An 18,350-nucleotide genomic window follows, 5' to 3' on the forward strand; every position below is an offset into this window, starting at 1 on the left:
CTTCCCTTTTTCTCCAAATTTGAAGTATGAAGACTCTCCACTGCAATTATTGATCACTTTGCTCTTTCTGTGGTGGGGTGTGAGCAGACAAAAGAAAAAGAAAAAAAAAAAAAAAGAAGTTTTTTTTTTTTTTTTTTCCTTGATAAGTTAGAATCAGTTTTATTAACGAAAAAATAGGAAAAAAAAAAAAAAGAGATAATAAGTCTAAGAAACTAACCGAACATCAATAGATCTAATTCAAGACACTCAAATCTAAATTTAAAATGTTAACTAAAAAAATTTGATAAAATAATTTAACTGAAAAAACTAATAAGAGAACACAATATTTCAAGCATTAAACATTATTTTTTATTCAATGGAGACACAATAATTGATAGACTAAATAGGAGGTGGCTGTCTCTATTTCTCAATAAAAATGTAAATAATCTTAAAATAGGTAGATAGATAGACTTGAATTCGAAATCTTTCTACTCACTACATCTTAAAGATAAAAAAAGACCGATCAAACTACTCTTAATTGGTTTTAAACATTAAACATTAATACTTTTTTTCTATAAATTAAACATTAATACTTATCAAACGAATAAAATCTCATCAAGAGTGAAAGTTGCCCAATCGGTTGCACATTGGTGGAGCTAAGCATCAGAGGGATTAAATGTAAAATTATAAATATTATATGTGTGAGCACATTACAAAAAATGTTAGAAAAGTATAAAATTTATTATCATAAGTTTACGGTAGTAATATATGAATTGTTGCTATAAAATTAATGCCGTATATATTTTATAATAAAATTATAATTAATGTACAAAAATTATTATTGACATTAATAATTATTGCTGCAAAAATTTTCAATAATAACAACACATGCAATAATACCTTTTTTATATACTATTAACAGCAATCGTTTATATTGTTGTTATATATTAATTTTATAGGCATCAAAATTAATAATTTTGTAAAATTTTTAATACTAATTTTAATATTTATTATAGTGGTATATGAGAATATATGTTAAATAATATAGTATACGATTCCTATAAAAGTAATTTATTAAAATTAAAAAAGAATAATAGTATAAGATTCATAATTCTGATCATTGCATTCAACATTATATTATTATTAGAAAAGTATATTCAATCGCTTATATTCAATATTATTAGTAAAGTACTGCTGATGTGTATTAATACAATAATCCATTTTCATCCATTGATTATTAAAATTGAATACAAATTTTTAATTTATGTTATTTTCTATCGGTAGATCCAATTATTGTCGCTATAAAATAAAAAAAAATAAAAATTAAAATTAAGGGAGAGAAAAAGTTAAAGAAAATATAGTAAAAATATAGAAAAAAAGAGATGAGAAGAAAAAAAAAAAAAAAAAAACAAAGGATAGAGAAATAAATATTTTTATTTTTGCATCAACCACATAAACATTAATTATCTGGTTCTTTAACTTTCTTTTATTTATTTATATTTTTTATTGAAAGTCGTAAAAGATATCAAGAGCTAATTCATGATATCTATCGTTACATGCTAAGGCGTACATTTATCTATTAAGATTTTTGGGAATCTGATTAGCATTAGGGCGAGAGTTACTGTTGAAAAAAAGAATAAATCATATAAATTAGAGAGTATTAAAAAATAATTTAAAATTAAATTTAATAAATTTTGATTATTAAAATATTAAAGTAACAAAATAATTTTTTAAAATAATTTTTTAAATATCATCTAATTTTTTTTTTTTGACGAATAATTTTAACTCTGAATTACAATGCCAAATATGTACTAAATGTAAATGTAAATGTTTAATATGATTTCAAATTGAATTATTAAAAGTACGTTCAAATTTACTATTGGTTTTTAGTTTTTTCATTTTTTGAAAATAAAAAACTGTTCTTATTTTCTAAACTTTTTTTTTCAAATATTTTTTGATAAATGAAGGGGAAAATGTGTTGAACTTGTGAAAATTAAATAATTAGGCTAAAAAAAATCAAAGTAAAATTTCGCCATAATATGGGAAGAATTGTTTCATGTTAGAGGGAGATATGATGAGGACAGCCAGACATGTGAAGCCATGGAGGAAAGTAGGCAGGCATTGACTAATGAGTATTACTAGAATCATGTGAGGGAGGTAGAGGAACACGTTAATAATGAGCAATTGAAAAATAGAAAACAAGGATCCACGCTTTAATGTTCTGTATTCCTTATTCTTTAAGGAAAATAAATATCAATTTGAGGAACACGTTTTGTTTTAATGTTTCCATATTCCTTATTCTTTGGTTTTATTCATATTTATTCTAAAGTTCATTACACCACAAGCTAGGTCACTGGAGCTGAGCAATAGCCTAGTTATATTATTTAATTGCAAGAGACAAAGGCCAGATTGATATGGCACCTTTACGAGGCACAACACAAGCTACATTATGTAGAATTTGCCAACCTTCCTTGAATTCCTTGAAATAATCTGGTAGACCTTGTTTTGTGTAATCAGTGGATTCAGGAATTCCGTGAACCAATAAGCTGAATTTTTAGGGATTCTTGTCAGGTTATTTTTATAGTCTACATAGAATAAACCAAATCTTGAAGTATAACCAATATTCCATTCGAAGTTGTCCAAATATGACCATGCAAAGTAACCTTTGATATTAACATGGTAATCCCTGCCAAAACCAACAATCATTAGGAGAATTAATTAAGGATTATCAGAAACCTCTATATTAGTATCTTCGAGTTTAGACTCACTTGAGAGATCCCAATGCATTCCACATATGCTTTTGATAATAGTTTATCCTAAATTCATCTTGAAGTGCTTCCTCAATGGAATGGGTTTCATTATTGAGATTGTCAACCCCTAAATTAACATATAAAAAAACTCAAAAAATAAGACCAAAATATATATAATTGTAATTGACTAGCTAGCATTCTTAAATGAAAAAGGCATTGATGCTTACCATTCTCAGTAATGTAAATTACTGGATCATTATATGTATCTTTGGTGTAGTTCAAAAGATGTCGAATACCTTTTAGGAAAATGTAAAACCAAGATGAGTAAGCCCGCAAATTTTGATTTCTATGTTAGTGATATGTCCATAAATGTCTAATTCTCTTTTTACTATATTTTTATCATTTCATTTTTTCTTGTATACTAACCTGTGGACCAATGAGATTACCATCATAATCATAAGCTATAAAGTAAAAAAGAAAACATGATATCAATTAAACTTTTTTAAAAAGAAAAACTTATCGACAAATAACATGTTTTTTGGACTTCTTTATATATATGTAGCTTACGAGTTTCAGTGACATGACTATCATTTTTATATCTAATATGATCTGGATCAATTAGAGCATTTGGTTTTGCATAATATAAAGTGTAATAGTGTAACCCAATAAAATCATATGATCCTTGAAGCAATTGAGTTTCTTTGTCAGTAAACTTGAGCAATCTATCTCCAACTAAATCTTGAACAATCCTTGGATATCGGCCATTGGTTAAAGGATCCATCCACCTATAAAATATGAAATAAATTGTGTTTATTTATTAATCAAAGACTTATGTACATATAAAGGCTTAATCACTAGCTTATTTTGGAAGCAAGACTCACAATCCAAACATGAAATCAAGGGCTATTTTGGATGCCTCTATATCTTCTATTCTATTGGAGAGAGGTTCAAACCAGAAGGTAAAAAGTGTGATCCCATTCTTGCCATTTTGAGTTGCCTACACAATCAATATAATAATAAGCTCAAATCTATGTGCACTTCTACTTGTGAAAGAAACAATGTAATTAATTATATATATATATAGTCTACATACCTTGTAATGTTCTCTATATACTTGTACAACTGCAGCATGAGCAAGAAGCAGATGATGAGCAACTATGTAAGGTTCAGTGGATGAGTTTCCAGCACGACATTGATGATTCACCTGTAGAGGTTTTGGCTTGAATTGTGAACTGTATTTCTCTCTTTGTATATAAACAGTATACAAGTACGAAGTATATATAAGCTAGTTACAGACAAGAAAGATAATAAAGTATACAATTGAATTTTAAATCTGATATGATATCTAAACCACTTGAGAGAAGTATATAGCAATATCCAAACTGATACCCGAATACCCCCCCTCAAGCTAATGGCGGTAAAACTTAGAGCCGAAGCTTGTCATGGTGCTTGTCAAACAAACGTTGGCCTAAAGGCTTGGTTAAGATATCTGCTACCTAATCTTCAGAAGAAAGAAATCGAACTTGGATTGTACCATTGGCTACCTGCTCTCGCACAAAGTGATAGTCTAATTCGATGTGTTTGGTGTGAGCATGGAATACCGGGTTGGCACTGAGATAAATAGCTCCAACATTGTAACATTGTCACACCACAGGACAACAGGCTGTGGAAGAGGATAACCAAGTTCACGTAAAAGAGACTGAACCCACATAACTTCAACAGTGGCATTGGCTAAAGCTTTATATTCGCTTTCCGTAGAGAAGTGAGCTATTGTAGGCTGCTTCTTGGACATCCAAGAAATTAAGTTGCGACCGAGGTAGAGAGCATACCCATTGGTGGACCGACGATCATCTATATCACTACCCCAGTCACTATCCGAAAAACATTGCAAGTCCAAAGGTAAGCCTTTAGCAAAGAATAGGCCATATGATTTAGTGTGCTGAAGATAACGCAGCAATCTCTTAATGGCTTTCCAATGATCATCTGTTGGATTATGCATAAATTGACACAATTTATTGACTGCAAAAGAGATATCTGGTCGGGTTAAGGTCACATATTGTAATCCACCAACTATTTGCCGATAGAGAACACCATCATCAAAAGAGACTCCATTGTATTTAGTAAGTGGGGGAGTGGTGGCCATAGGAGTTTGACAGGGCTTGCAATTCAGCATTGATCCTTGAGAAAGAAGATCCACAATATATTTCTGTTGATTGAGCAATAAGCCAACAGAAGTGTGATGCACCTCTAAGCCGAGGAAATAATGCAATGCTCCAATATCTCTAATCGGAAAAGCCTCCTTGATCTTAGACATGAACCACTGTAAATAAGAATTGTCAGAACAAGTAACCAAGATGTCATCAACGTTTATAAGGATGAATAAAGAGACACCACCATTGCGATAGATAAAGAGACTGGAATCAGCCTTAGATGCAATAAATCCTAACTGAAGTAAGAAGCTGGACAAATGACAAAACTAGGCTCGTGGTGCCTGTTTTAGCCCATATAATGATTTTCGTAGCTTACAAACATAGGAGGGAGAAGCAGGATCAACAAATCCTTTTGGTTGGTCCATAAAAATTTCATGATCCAAATAGCCATGGAGAAAGGCATTAGATATGTCGAGTTGTCGGATTGCCAACCATGTGCCATTGCTAAAGAGAGCACTGTGCGAATCGTTGACATCTTCACTACTGGACTAAATGTCTCATCGTAATCTAATCCATCCTGTTGAGAGTACCCCTTGGCTACCAAACGAGCCTTATACCTATCTACTGAACCATCAGGTTTTCTTTTGATTCTGTAAATCCACTTGTTCCCAACTATATTTTTATTTGGTGGTCAAGGTACTAACTCCCATGTTTGATTCTGCATTAAAGAATTAATCTCTTGGGACATAGCATCTCTCCATTCAGAATAAGAACTGGCCTGGCTATAAGTCTTTGGATCAAACTTTAGATAATCAGTGTCCTTAGTAATAAGATTGACAACACGCTTCTGCATAATTTTAGGCCGTAATGTCATAGCATGTGTGTGCATATCAGATTGTGTAGCAGGATTAGAGTGAGAGGAGGTAAGAGGATAACGAGATAAGTCAATGGACAGATTGAGGGATGGATAAGTAGACGATCACAACTTGACTAGTATTAGAATTCGAAACAGAGTGGTTTGGTGAGGCAGGGGTTGGGAGATCTGATGACACAGGTTGTTGATTAGGAGTGAAAATTTGCTGATTTTGGGGAGGAGAAATACGTGATGGAGATGAGGTTGAATTCAAAATAGGAGATAAAGGAGGAGATTGATTTAGTAACTGACCTGAATTTGCTCTAGTTGCCAAGTGAGGTGTTGAATGTCCAATCAATACAAGCCATGGCGTATTTGCAGACGAGTTGGATGTAAAGGGCATGGGCGACATGACAGGAAGCCTAAAAGGAAACATAAACTCATTAAACTTGACTTGACGAACCAAATAAATGCGACCTATTGTGGGAAATAGGAACACCATGTCCATTACCAACATGGACTTGATCATCACCCTTGTACTCATGTGCAACACTAAGAGTAGACATATCAGGTGTAATGTGGAAATTGGCTGCAGCGTCAGGAAACCAAGTGACTGGTGCTGGAGTAGGTTGCTGATGTGAATGAACAGAATGATAATTTACTTATGGAGAAGATGTACGAAAACCACTATTAAATGAAGGATTGAATCGCCTGCGACACTTATTAGCGGTGTGATTTTTAAGACCACAAATCTGACATGGAGCACAAGGCTTGAAATTATTATTGATGAAAGAAGAAGCAGGACGTGCAGGTGTTGGCAAGAGAGGCGGATTTAGTGAAGATCGAATAACAGCGTTGACAGTAGGAGGTTCATGTGCACTTTTGATTAAGATTTCAAGGGCTACAAGCTGCCCATACAGTTCATAAAATGAAACAAGTTCAGTCCGAAGATTTAAGGCAGTGATTATAGGATGATATTCAACTCCTGTATTTCGATAAATGATAGCATTGAATTCTGCAGGTTGAAGAGGTCGACCTGCTACTTGTAGTTTGTCAGCTAACTGCTTTGCACGATGAAGATATTCAGAAACAGAGAGATCATTTTTCTTCAGCTCCTGGAGCTCAATGTGGATTTGGAGCTGTCGATTTTGAGAAATTGAGCCAAAAGCTTTGGCAAGAGCTTGCCAGACCTCCAAAGAAGATGACAGCCCAATAATATATGGAAAAATTTCCTCAGTAATGGAGGAAAGCAGCCAACTTAGGAGCATTTGATCTTTTTGAAACTAACTTTCATAATCAGGATTGGGGACAAGTTCAGAGGTAGTGGAACTAACAATAGTTTTAGAAGGAGCAGTGAAAGTGCCATCAACAAATCCTTGTAATTTTTGATAATTAAGTAGAGGTAAAAACTGAGCTTTCCAAGCAAGATAATTCTTGTTGGTTAGCTTGATAGAGAAGGTGTGGTGAGCAGATGAATGAGAGGATGAGAAGGATGAAGTCAAGGTGGACGAAGTGGCTGAAGAGGAAGAACTCATGATGAGAACAGAAGCTCTGATACCTGTATTTCTCTCTTTGTATATAAACAGTATACAAGTACAAAGTATATATAAGCTAGTTACAGAAAAGAAAGATAAGAAAGTATACAATTGAATTTTAAATCTAATATGATATCCAAACCTGTGACGCCCCTTACCCGTCTATTGTATAGACGAGCAAGAAGTGCCACATTCGGTGCCGGAGCACCCTATCTTGTCTTGTCATGTCTATTGTAAATTTTAATGTCCTTTAAATCAGGTAATTTACGTGTAGAATTTTTTTTTTTTTTTTATATCTTATTTTTGTGGAGACCCGAACAGATCCTCCTCTGTTTTATTAGCATCTGGCGGGTTCCACTATCACCTGTTAACATATTCATAGTCATCTCACATATTTCCATATCATATTCTCTTTTATCATATCATTCGCAACTATTTATGAGATCTCAAAATGAAGTGTCATCTATTGCATTCATATTGAAATTCATAGATAATAAATTATAAGTTTTCATTTCAAGTCCAAAATAAAATACATCATAAACTAGTAATTACATCATGACTAGACATAATGAACCAAAATACTAGTCTACACATGGGCCCTACCAAAATACAAAAGACTGATGAGGTGACTCTGATCGATGGCGAGATCCGTGGGACTCGTCCAAATACTCTTTGTGGCGTGCGATCTTGATACCTACGCGATGGAAAACCAACGCGCTAAGCATAACGCTTAGTGGTGCATAATTTATAATAACAATAATTAAACAATTGAATTAATATTTACAAATCATAAATTCTGGGTCTTTTATATATATATATTTTTTTTATTACACTTTGGAAACAATTAAAATTATTGGGATCTTTCCTGTTTACTTATTGTATATTCAGTATTAATTAATTATTATCAATGCCCAAGAAACCTATAACAAATTATAAAAGCTGGATACACGGGAGTATACGGGTTAGACAGCCATATGTCTACCTCAGATACATCGTGCACGAGGCCGGTATCGGCACGAGACATTGTCGAGCTTGTAAAGCCGTAAATAAAGTAAGCACAATGGCGATGGTAGGCATATAGCCTGTAGAACAATCATATCAGACATATATTGTCAGTTCATGATTTGCTCTATAAGCAGTACTGCTATCTGTGGTCCCTAATTGGTATACCAATTTATCCAAACTAAATAAATAAGTCTAGGTATACTATGGGCAATTAAACATTTTTAATTATTTTAGCACTATTCACTGTTACTATTTTCTAGTACTGTTCATTGGTACCATTAATTTCATATTAATGGGACATTAGTCCTAATTTACATATTCATATCATTTTTAATATTTAATTATCCTTATGAGAATTTTAATTATCATATATAGCATTTTTCCCATGAACCTTCCTTTAGGTTCATGTTGATGTGTTATCTTTATCTAGGAATTTGACTAGGTTAGGATGTCTATTTAGTCACACTTACTTCATAACAATTATTCCTCTATGTTTAAACTTGAATTTCAGTTTTTGAATCACTGAATTTGGAGTTATAGAACTCAAGTTATGGTCAAAATACCATAACTGGTCCCTTTGCCTCTAAGCTGTCCAGAATTTAAAATTTCTAGTCAATAAACTTTGACCAGTCTTTTGATCATTTTATGGTCATTTTTAGACTTAGGTTCCTTCACAAGATATGTTCCTCTATGTCTTAGGGACTCCCAGGTACAATTTCATAATTTTTCAAGCTTGGTATAGTGAGTTATGGTCAATGTATTAACCTGGACTCTCAGTCCTATAAGGGCAAAAATCAACTTCAGGGCAGTATGTTTGACCCTCTTTTTAGGGTCTTTACACTTAGAATTTGGCAAAGGTGTCTAAATCAATATTGTATCCCTAAGTATCATGTTTCTACATCATATTGGCAAATCTCAAATGGAATTTCCTAGTGGGAGTTATGGCCAAATGAACACACAGGTATCAAATGGCATTCTGGGTTCAACTTAACATTTTCTAGATTTCAATTCCTAACTTTGGCTAATATTTTCCCTAGGATGCAATGGTTTCTAGAGCTTGGTCAAAACATAAAAATTGTTGTGCTATGTCTTATAAAACTTTTGGCACTAGTTTCACTCAATTTGCAGCTTTGGAGACCAAGTTATGGCATTTTTGCCAAAACTGGTCAAGCATACCAAAGGAACAGTATTTTGGTCATTTTTTGGGTTGGCAGTTTCAGTGACCCAACTTGTGCTAACAATTTGAATTTGTTAAAGGCAAAACTGGGTTAAGTGGTCTTCATGAAAAGTGTAGCCCTATGTCTAAACTTTCCATGGTTAAAATTTTAGGTCATTTGGACCAGTATAGAGAGAGTTATGACCAAATGAACACGTACTGTTCATTTGGTCATTTTCTGGGTTGGCAGTTTCAGTGACCCAACTTGTGCTAACAATTTGAATTTGTTAAAGGCAAAACTGGGTTAAGTGGTTTTCATGAAAAGTATAGCCCTATGTCTAAACTTTCCATGGTTAAAATTTTAGGTTATTTGGACCAGTATAGAGAGAGTTATGACCAAATGAACACGTACTGTTCATTTGGTCATTTTCTGGGTTGGCAGTTTCAGTGACCCAACTTGTGCCAACAATTTGAATTTGTTAAAGGCAAAACTGGGTTAAGTGGTCTTCATGAAAAGTGTAGCCCTATGTCTAAACTTTCCATGGTTAAAATTTTAGGTCATTTGGACCAGTATAGAGAGAGTTATGACCAAATGAACACGTACTGTTCATTTGGTCATTTTCTGGGTTGGGTTGCAAGGAAATCCGAATTTGGGCAGTATTTAGGTCAAGTTTTGGACAGAATTTGGGCATGGTTTCTTCATGGAAAATGGGCTATTTTGGGTCTAGTTTCACCTCCAATTGGCCTCATACCAATTGGAGTCACACAATTTTATTTATGGCCTAAAATGTACACTGCCCTCAACAAACACAACCTGCAGAAAATTGGCACTTCCAAAACTCAATCTCCTCCAACTTCCTTACTTCAATTTGCATGTAATACACTTCTATAAGCAACAATCTCCTCCCAATAGATCAATTTCAACATTTTACACAAAGTCCTCAACATTTACACAAGCCCTAGTTTTCAAAGTTTCCAATTTACACAAACACTACACAATCAAACACCCAAACATTTCAACTAATTACACATTCTCATGGAACCATTTTTCATCACTTAAAAGCAATAAACTTCAAGTTCCATGGCTGCCAAAAATTCAAGGGTTCTTTCCTCTAGATTTTCTTTTTGTTTTAATGGTATTTATGCTTAGCTAAACATGCTTTTCATGTTTAATAAAGAGAAGAAGAGGGATTAGTGCACTAACCTCTTGTGACCCACTTCAAACTTTAATCTTTCTTCTTCTTATGGATATCTAAAGCTTCCTTATGGTGTGGGCTAAATTTTTTGTGAAGGGGTCTATGGGTTTTGGGGAGGAGGAAGCTTGGAAAATCAAGCTTTAAGAAGAACAAAAATGGAGGGAGGGAGACACTAAGGGAGACGGCAAGGAGGGAGAGAGAGAGAGAGAGAAGAGGGAAGAAGAAGATGGTTGGTGGGGTTTTGTCTCTTGTGAGTATTTATATATATACATTTATGTGTACTTTATTATTTTTAATTTTCATAAATCTATTTCCTTTCTTTTCTTTTCTTTCCTTTTCTTTTCTTTCCTTTTCTTCTTCCTTCTCTTCTCATTTTTCAATTTCAAATTCATAAAATTAATTTATGTTAATTATTCTATTTCCAAATTTTAATTTGACATTTAAGTCAAAATTCACCTCTAGGGGTGAAATGACCAAAATGCCTTTCATGGTGCTCATCGGATTATTTTTATTTTTTTATACCAATTAATAAATTCTCTAAATTTTATTTTGTTTCTCAAAATTTTTTCTATATTTTTTAATATTTATTTCATTAATTTATGCCTCCTCACTATAGTTTAAGTGTAGTTCCAAACATCCTGACTGTCCGAACAGACATTAGTCGTCGGAACAGTAAAATGTACGGACTACCTACGGTTAGGGCGTTACAAAACCACTTGAGAGAAGTATATGGCAATATCTAAACTGATACCCGAATATCACCCAAGATGAGCATCGACTAGGAGCAAAAACTCCTTGATCATAGGAGAATCCACTAAGTGACCATGGTTCATTGAAAGTCATCTAGAATTTCACTCGGTCACCAAATCTTTCAAAGAGAAGAGAAGATCTGCATATTCACAAATATCTTCCCTATACATTGTTTATGTAATTATTTGGTAAGATGATTTATTACTTAGATGAGAATATTTATGATTGATTGAAATTGATACAAAGATTAATTTGAAATTTTAATATTTCGAAGATGTGATTTAAAACTACATACTTACACAATACTACGGCTCAAAAAGCCACCATAATTGTCTTCTACGGCTTGAGGAGTATCCCAGTGAAAAATAGTAATAAAAGGAATTAAGCCTGAAATTTTGAAACAAAAGAAATTAGAAGTTAGATGTAATTTTATAACTTCTTTTAAGGGACTAGAAGGTGAAATTCATTCTTTCCCTTCATAAAAAGAAAATCGAGGAACTAAAAGACTATGTAAATTAGTTAATTAGTTGCAGTTGTTCAAGCTTTTGAATAAATGCTTGGTGTTTTAAGCGTCTAAAATGGGAAAAAAAAAAATAGTAGGCACATTGCCCTTCAATATAATTACCATTTTGAACATGTTCTCTAAATATTAATGGCATGAAATTACTATTCACTGTTTTAGATATTTTAACCTTGTATTTAGATGGGAAATTTAAAATGTAAAATTTGAATTTGATAAAATTATAGGTTTTATTCAATTTATTAGAGTCATAAATTTAGATTAGACTCATAAATGTGGAAAAAATCTTTTTTAAATGTGTATTTGAAATGATTTATAAAATGATATTATTTAAAATCCACTCTAAAAGTTCTTAGTAATTAAAATATTGCTATTTGAAATTCATAATTTATTAATAATTTATATAAAATTAAATCAAAATCTCTTATTTCGTGTTTTGTTATCTAAACATAGCATTAAAGAAAAGGAGATAATTATCACCAGAGACAATTATCACCTTGTGCTATTGTTTCATTGATAACAGTGTTGTAGAATTCAATCCCTTCCTCATTTACTCCTCCACGTCTCTTTCCACCTAAATATTCAAATTCAAAAAATAAAAAGAAGGAAAAGGAAGAAAATTATGTAATGTAGCAAAGTTCAAAAAATGTTGAGACGTTTAAAATTTTGATAGAGGTAATTACTAGGCTATGAAATGGAGAATCTAAAAGCATTAAAACCCATATCCTTCATGTTTTTTATATCCTCCTACAGCATGAATTTTTTTTTTTTTTGTTTAATTTATTATTGACAAAGAAAAGGATTTTGAAAGAAAAGAAGATTAAAAATGTTTATGTTATACTCGAAAGCGATGATAGAAATCAACTGCAACATCTCCAGTGCTGTGATCCTTTATCCGCTCTGCAAGATTACATAGAAATAATTAACATTTTGCATATAAATATAATCTCAAAACAAAAACACACACAATGATACCAGGATGCTCATGGGTAAATGTGTCCCAGACACTAGGTCCTTTGCCCAATATGTTTGCTGCACCTTCGATCTGAATACCATAAATGAGTTTTTTTTTTTTTCATAAGCAATAAAAATTTTATTAGATAATACAATAAATGAGTTAAACAATTATTTGTAAGAAAAAAGTTGACTAATAAATTCTTTGCCTAATGAATGCATAAGGAGCTTATGTATTAATTAGTGGAGAATCACTAAGAATTAATCTACTCTTTTCACTAGTTGTTTAGCTAGCTCCATCGTATTAGTTAGAGAATTAAAACATGAGATTGAAGGTTATTATGAATTTTTCTTACCTAAATCCGATCCATCAGAGATTCAAGACACAAGATACATGATGGGATCTACTTATTTAAAGCATAATTCCTACGTATTTATGTCTTGAATCCACGATAATCCTAGTCTAGACAAGAATTTCCCTATATTATTTGGAAACAGATAGAAGTTGGGAGAGAACATGCTGCTGCAATGAATGAAGGTTTGTATACCTGGTAGGCAGAAGTGGCTGTCCCAAAAATGAAGTCATCTGGAAAATAAGTACGGTTAAAATCTGCTAGGATATCATCACAATCATCTGCCATTGCTAGCTTAGTAAGAACCAGCAAGCTTATGAGGAAGACGATGAGCACCCCTAACAGCAGAAGAGTGTGCTTAGAAGCCATAACCAAAAGATGATATTATGGTTTCAAGTGCTTGTGTGGTTTTCACTTCTTGGCAATGCCCTCTTTATATAGAGTTCGTTACAAGGCTTGAAATCGGAAACGTGATGCATTTGCATGCATGATCCTCCCACTTGCACTATTCTCGTCGGCTCTTGGCGTTAAAGCCAAAGCAAGATTCCATGGACATTGCCCCCCTTTTTCTCTTAAAAAAGGGGGAAAAAGATGTTTAACATGCAACGTTCTTACATTTAATTAATTCAAAGAAATTGCATATAGAGAATCTAGATTTATTAGAATGTCAACAGAAAATATTAATTATTTCAAATCTGACCAGCTGCAGTAAATATGTCCATGTTAAATACATACATACATACATACATATATATATATATATATATATATATATATATATATATATATATATATATATATATATATATATATATTTGGGGGTTAATTCTCTCTCTATATCTTAGTTTGCATATTCTTTATCTAATTATCTTCTCAGACAGAACTAAAGCTTCGAGATATTGAAGAGCTAGGAATAATGGTGGCAATAAAAGATCTAAATTTTTAAAGGGTTTAACAAAAATTTTTAGATTTTAGGCTGCAAACAATTAATGATTAGAAAGAAAAAACATAAAAATTTCAACGAAAGTTTTTAGATTTCAAAGCACTAGAAATAAAGATGATTAACAATGAAAAATGATTTCAATGGTTTCAAGAAAATTTTTAAAATTCGGAAGGACAAATATATATTTCTTTAAGTATTTATGAAAAATATACGAATAAAAATAAAATTGTACAAAGTTTGTAGGAGTCATGGCTCTTCATTTCACTTTTTTTTTTTTAATTTATAAATGAGATAAAGGCTCTAATTTTGAGATACTGTTCAAATTGAGAGGCAAACTACTGTCGAGAGATTCAGTATGAACTTAAATGTATGATAAAATATCCCGTTTTAAATTCTAATAACATTTTGCCCTATAACTTCACTTTTCTGTATTGGAGAATGCATGTTGACATAGCTGTGCGAATAGGAAAAAGTGGAAAAATAAAAATTAGTCTAATTGGAAAGAATGGGAGTTTCCTTCTTTACCGATTAATATTCGACAATACTGATTAGCATTCTAAATTATTTATCCTAAATGCATTAAGTTAATGTAGAAAATGCTGAACTTAATTTTAGTGCTTGAGAACTTGCCTGAAGATACCCTTCATCATAAAAAATAGAGAGAGAAGAAAACTCATGCTGCTTTATTTTTGAAATTTTTCATCACATTGGAACGCTACCCACTGTAACATTAGGTTTCTTTCAATAATAAAATATGCCATTTTATTTTAATAAGCCATATCAAAATTTAAAAAAAAAATGTTGTAAAAATGAGAAGAAACTGAACAAACTAACCTAGAACCTTACGTGTGCTCTTCGTTGGCCACAATAAGAGGAACTGCTTGAACCTTACGTTGTGAAGAAGGCGTTTTCTTCTTACTTTTTCTGACAAAGCGGAGACGGCAAAGTTTATCGAAGAAAAGGAATGGTTGGGTCAATGATTCTCTTTGGTTCAACCTTGGTAGCATTAGATACACTGGAGCACTGAAAAATAGTGATTCCTGTTTTACAGAAAAGTAAACTCTTCTTATAATATAGAAAATTAATCTCACCTAATTGTGAAAAATATTACATATGCATGGAATCCACCTAATAAATTTTCACCTTTAATAATTTGTCACCTTGGTAACCCATATTTAACTCCACAAAGCGGTTCACATGGTTACGATGCCATGGGTTGTCATTCAATTTGCCGTATCCGGAGTTTTTTCTTTGATTTAGCTCTTTATTAGGTGAGTTCATTTCATTTAGACACCTGTACTTCAAGGAGAACGAGATTAGATACTGCTCGCATCCTTGTTGCAATCTCCTCCTTAGATTTTGTTCACAAAATTATTGCGGTGGATGTGGGACAAACCAAATTCTATATCATGGTGGTTGAAGATGGATGTTCGGAGGCCTTTCTCACCACCTTCACCTTCAAGCCTCAATCAGCTACTGCCTATTCCTCTTCTCATGTCAATGACAGTTCAGCTAATACCAAGATTCACGTTTCCAACATGCTGGGGGACAACACAATAGTTAACACAGCTGCCTATATCGATTCTTCACAGCAACCTGCACTTGGAATGGAGCAACCAAATGATGTGCATGGTTCTTGTAGTAGCAGTAGGGTGTTGTGTTGGAAACAGAGAAAGTCCCAATCCTGTTCCTTCAATGCTGGATTTTGGAGCCGTAGAAGATAGCACGCGTGAGCTTGACATGCTTGAACCTTACGTTGGCCACAATATTGAATCAGGAAACGGCTTTGTTTAAGAGTCCCATTAACCTAGAACCTCTTGAGCAGTACACTGCACAGCTGGCACCTATCTCCTTGGACGCGTCATTGGCTTCTCCCTCAGGGGCTTTGATTACCCATATTAGTGTTGAAGATCTAGATGTCCCAAAGCAGTACCAAGCACTCTAGCGAAAACTCTAATCTTCAAGTTTAGGACAGCCCACCAATTCTTGCAATTGTTCCTTTTAAGCCTCGAAGCCCAACCCATATCGCCGCTTTTCATAACCAGGGAAAGAGCATAAAAATCTCTAGGCTCTTAAACAATGCAGGAAGCTAAAATCCCTAATGATCTCTATGAAATTTCTCCCATGCTCTATAGGGAAGGGAAAAGGAAAAAGAAATCGAAAGGCAAACGAGCTGAGGAACCTATAGAAAACAATAGAATTTTTGAACCTGCAGACAGTGACATTGCTCGCATGAATCTGCCTCACTAGAAGCAATTAATGGTGGAAACCCTGGTCCTATTCCTTTTCATGTTGAAAAGGAAGCATGGCAAACAGTATCAGTGGGTAAGCAACTTAGTTTAATGTTTTCACAACCTGATGATGTTGTGGTTAATTTCTTGGTCAAGCAAATCAATTCTGATATTTTGGCTTTGAAGGTTTCAAGGCCCTGAGGTTTTCTTGCATCTGGATTGTTTGGGAAGAACCTCTAATCTCACCAAGAAAGGAAGCTTCTCTCTCTTTTTGTTTTGTATTTGGACCTTTCTTATGGCCAATTCTTCTGGTCAGCTAGTTCCTTTTAATCGCGCGATTTGTTTTGTTTGGGAAGGTTCTATTCATGGCTGCTTTCTTGGAGTTTTCTTGTAAGTTTAGAGCTACAGGGATTCTGTGCTTTGGTCTTCCTCTCCTTTCTTGTGTTCTCTTTGTTGCCTTGAAGCTACAAGTGTGTTTGTTGAACTAGTTTAATTTTGCTTTCAATCTGAAATGTTTTTTGAAAGTAGTGATAAATCCAACGATTCATATATGTTGAATATGGAAAACTCAAGTTAAACTCTTCCATCTCCTGCATATGTAATTAATGAAAAAAAAAAAAAAAAGTTCTTCGTGAAATTGAGACATGTATTTAATTATCATTGGACTAAATATGTGAGTCCTACTTTTTTTTTATATCTTTTATTAAAAAATAGAATATCGAACAACATTAATTCAATTAGTAAAAATTTTTCAAATTGATTGATCAATTTGAAAAATTGTGCATTGAATCCGAATGAAATATTTTTTTTTTTTGAGGTTGTGTGGTGAAAGCGAAGGCCATAAGCCAATTGTCTTTTCAGCCTGTACTGAGCCAACCACTGACCTCGTTGAAGGGCTAATAAAAATATTATATTTTTGCCTATTGCAGTAATGTTAAGAGAAATTTAAAAAATAAATTGAGGTTAGGGTTTGAATGTTTGATGTGATTATATCTTATTTTTTTTAATCATAATGAAACTATTTTTCTCATATACGGTTTATAAATGTAAGCCTTATAATTAAATCACTTAAATTTTTTTTATATTTTTCTTTTCTTTTTTATAATGTTATTATATAATTGAATGTGTATGCCTTATATTTTTATGTGCCTGATATAATAAATAGAAATTATTTTTTTATTAATTAAAGTTTAATTTTATTAAAAATATTTCAGAATTATTTTAAAATTTTGAATGCATCAAACCAATGATAAGGAATGTATTTTTAAAATTATTCAACTAATAAACTCAGTCTCGAAAAAAATTATATAATAAAATTAATATATATATAATAATTTTATTATAACCGTTGATTATAGTAGGTATTACGTAAATTCTACTATAATTAATAATTATAATTAAATATATATATATATATATATATATATATATATATATATATATATATATATATATATATATATATATATCTTTGCACAGGGCAAAAATTACAGTCTTGGTATATGTAAACTGGCTCGAAGATATATCATATGCAGGGGAAAAAAAAAATAGTAAGATGGCATATTTGCTTCCTCAAATGAAAGTGGGAGTGAGCATTATTCGATTTAAATCGAATAAATTGAATTGAATCACTTTAATTCGGTAATTTGGTTCGATTTTTAATATAATTGAGTTCGGTTCGGTTTTATATTATAAAAATTTTGATTATTTCAGTTCGATTCAATTTTGAAGAGAAAAACCCAATTAATCCGAATCAAACCGAATAGGTTTATTATTTTTTAATTGATTTATTTTTATAGAGAATTTATGAATTATATGTAATTTTATATATATAAACTGTTTAATTTCATTGACTAATGATTAATTTTATAAATAACTTGAAAATCAAGTCTAAATTAAAAAATTAATTAAAAATCAAACCGATCAGTTTGAACCGAACCAAATCAAATAGAGCGATTCGATTTTTTATCTATTT

The 18,350-nt window shown here is 32.2% G+C and overlaps 1 pseudogene; it reads right to left on the reverse strand.

The window, feature by feature from the left end:
• Positions 1-2,421: 2,421 nt before the first annotated feature.
• Positions 2,422-13,570, reverse strand: LOC110635733 (beta-glucosidase 24-like; annotated as a pseudogene).
• Positions 13,571-18,350: the final 4,780 nt, after the last annotated feature.

Source organism: Hevea brasiliensis, chromosome 8 (genome assembly GCF_030052815.1).
Source record: "Hevea brasiliensis isolate MT/VB/25A 57/8 chromosome 8, ASM3005281v1, whole genome shotgun sequence".
Taxonomy (NCBI): domain Eukaryota; kingdom Viridiplantae; phylum Streptophyta; class Magnoliopsida; order Malpighiales; family Euphorbiaceae; genus Hevea; species Hevea brasiliensis.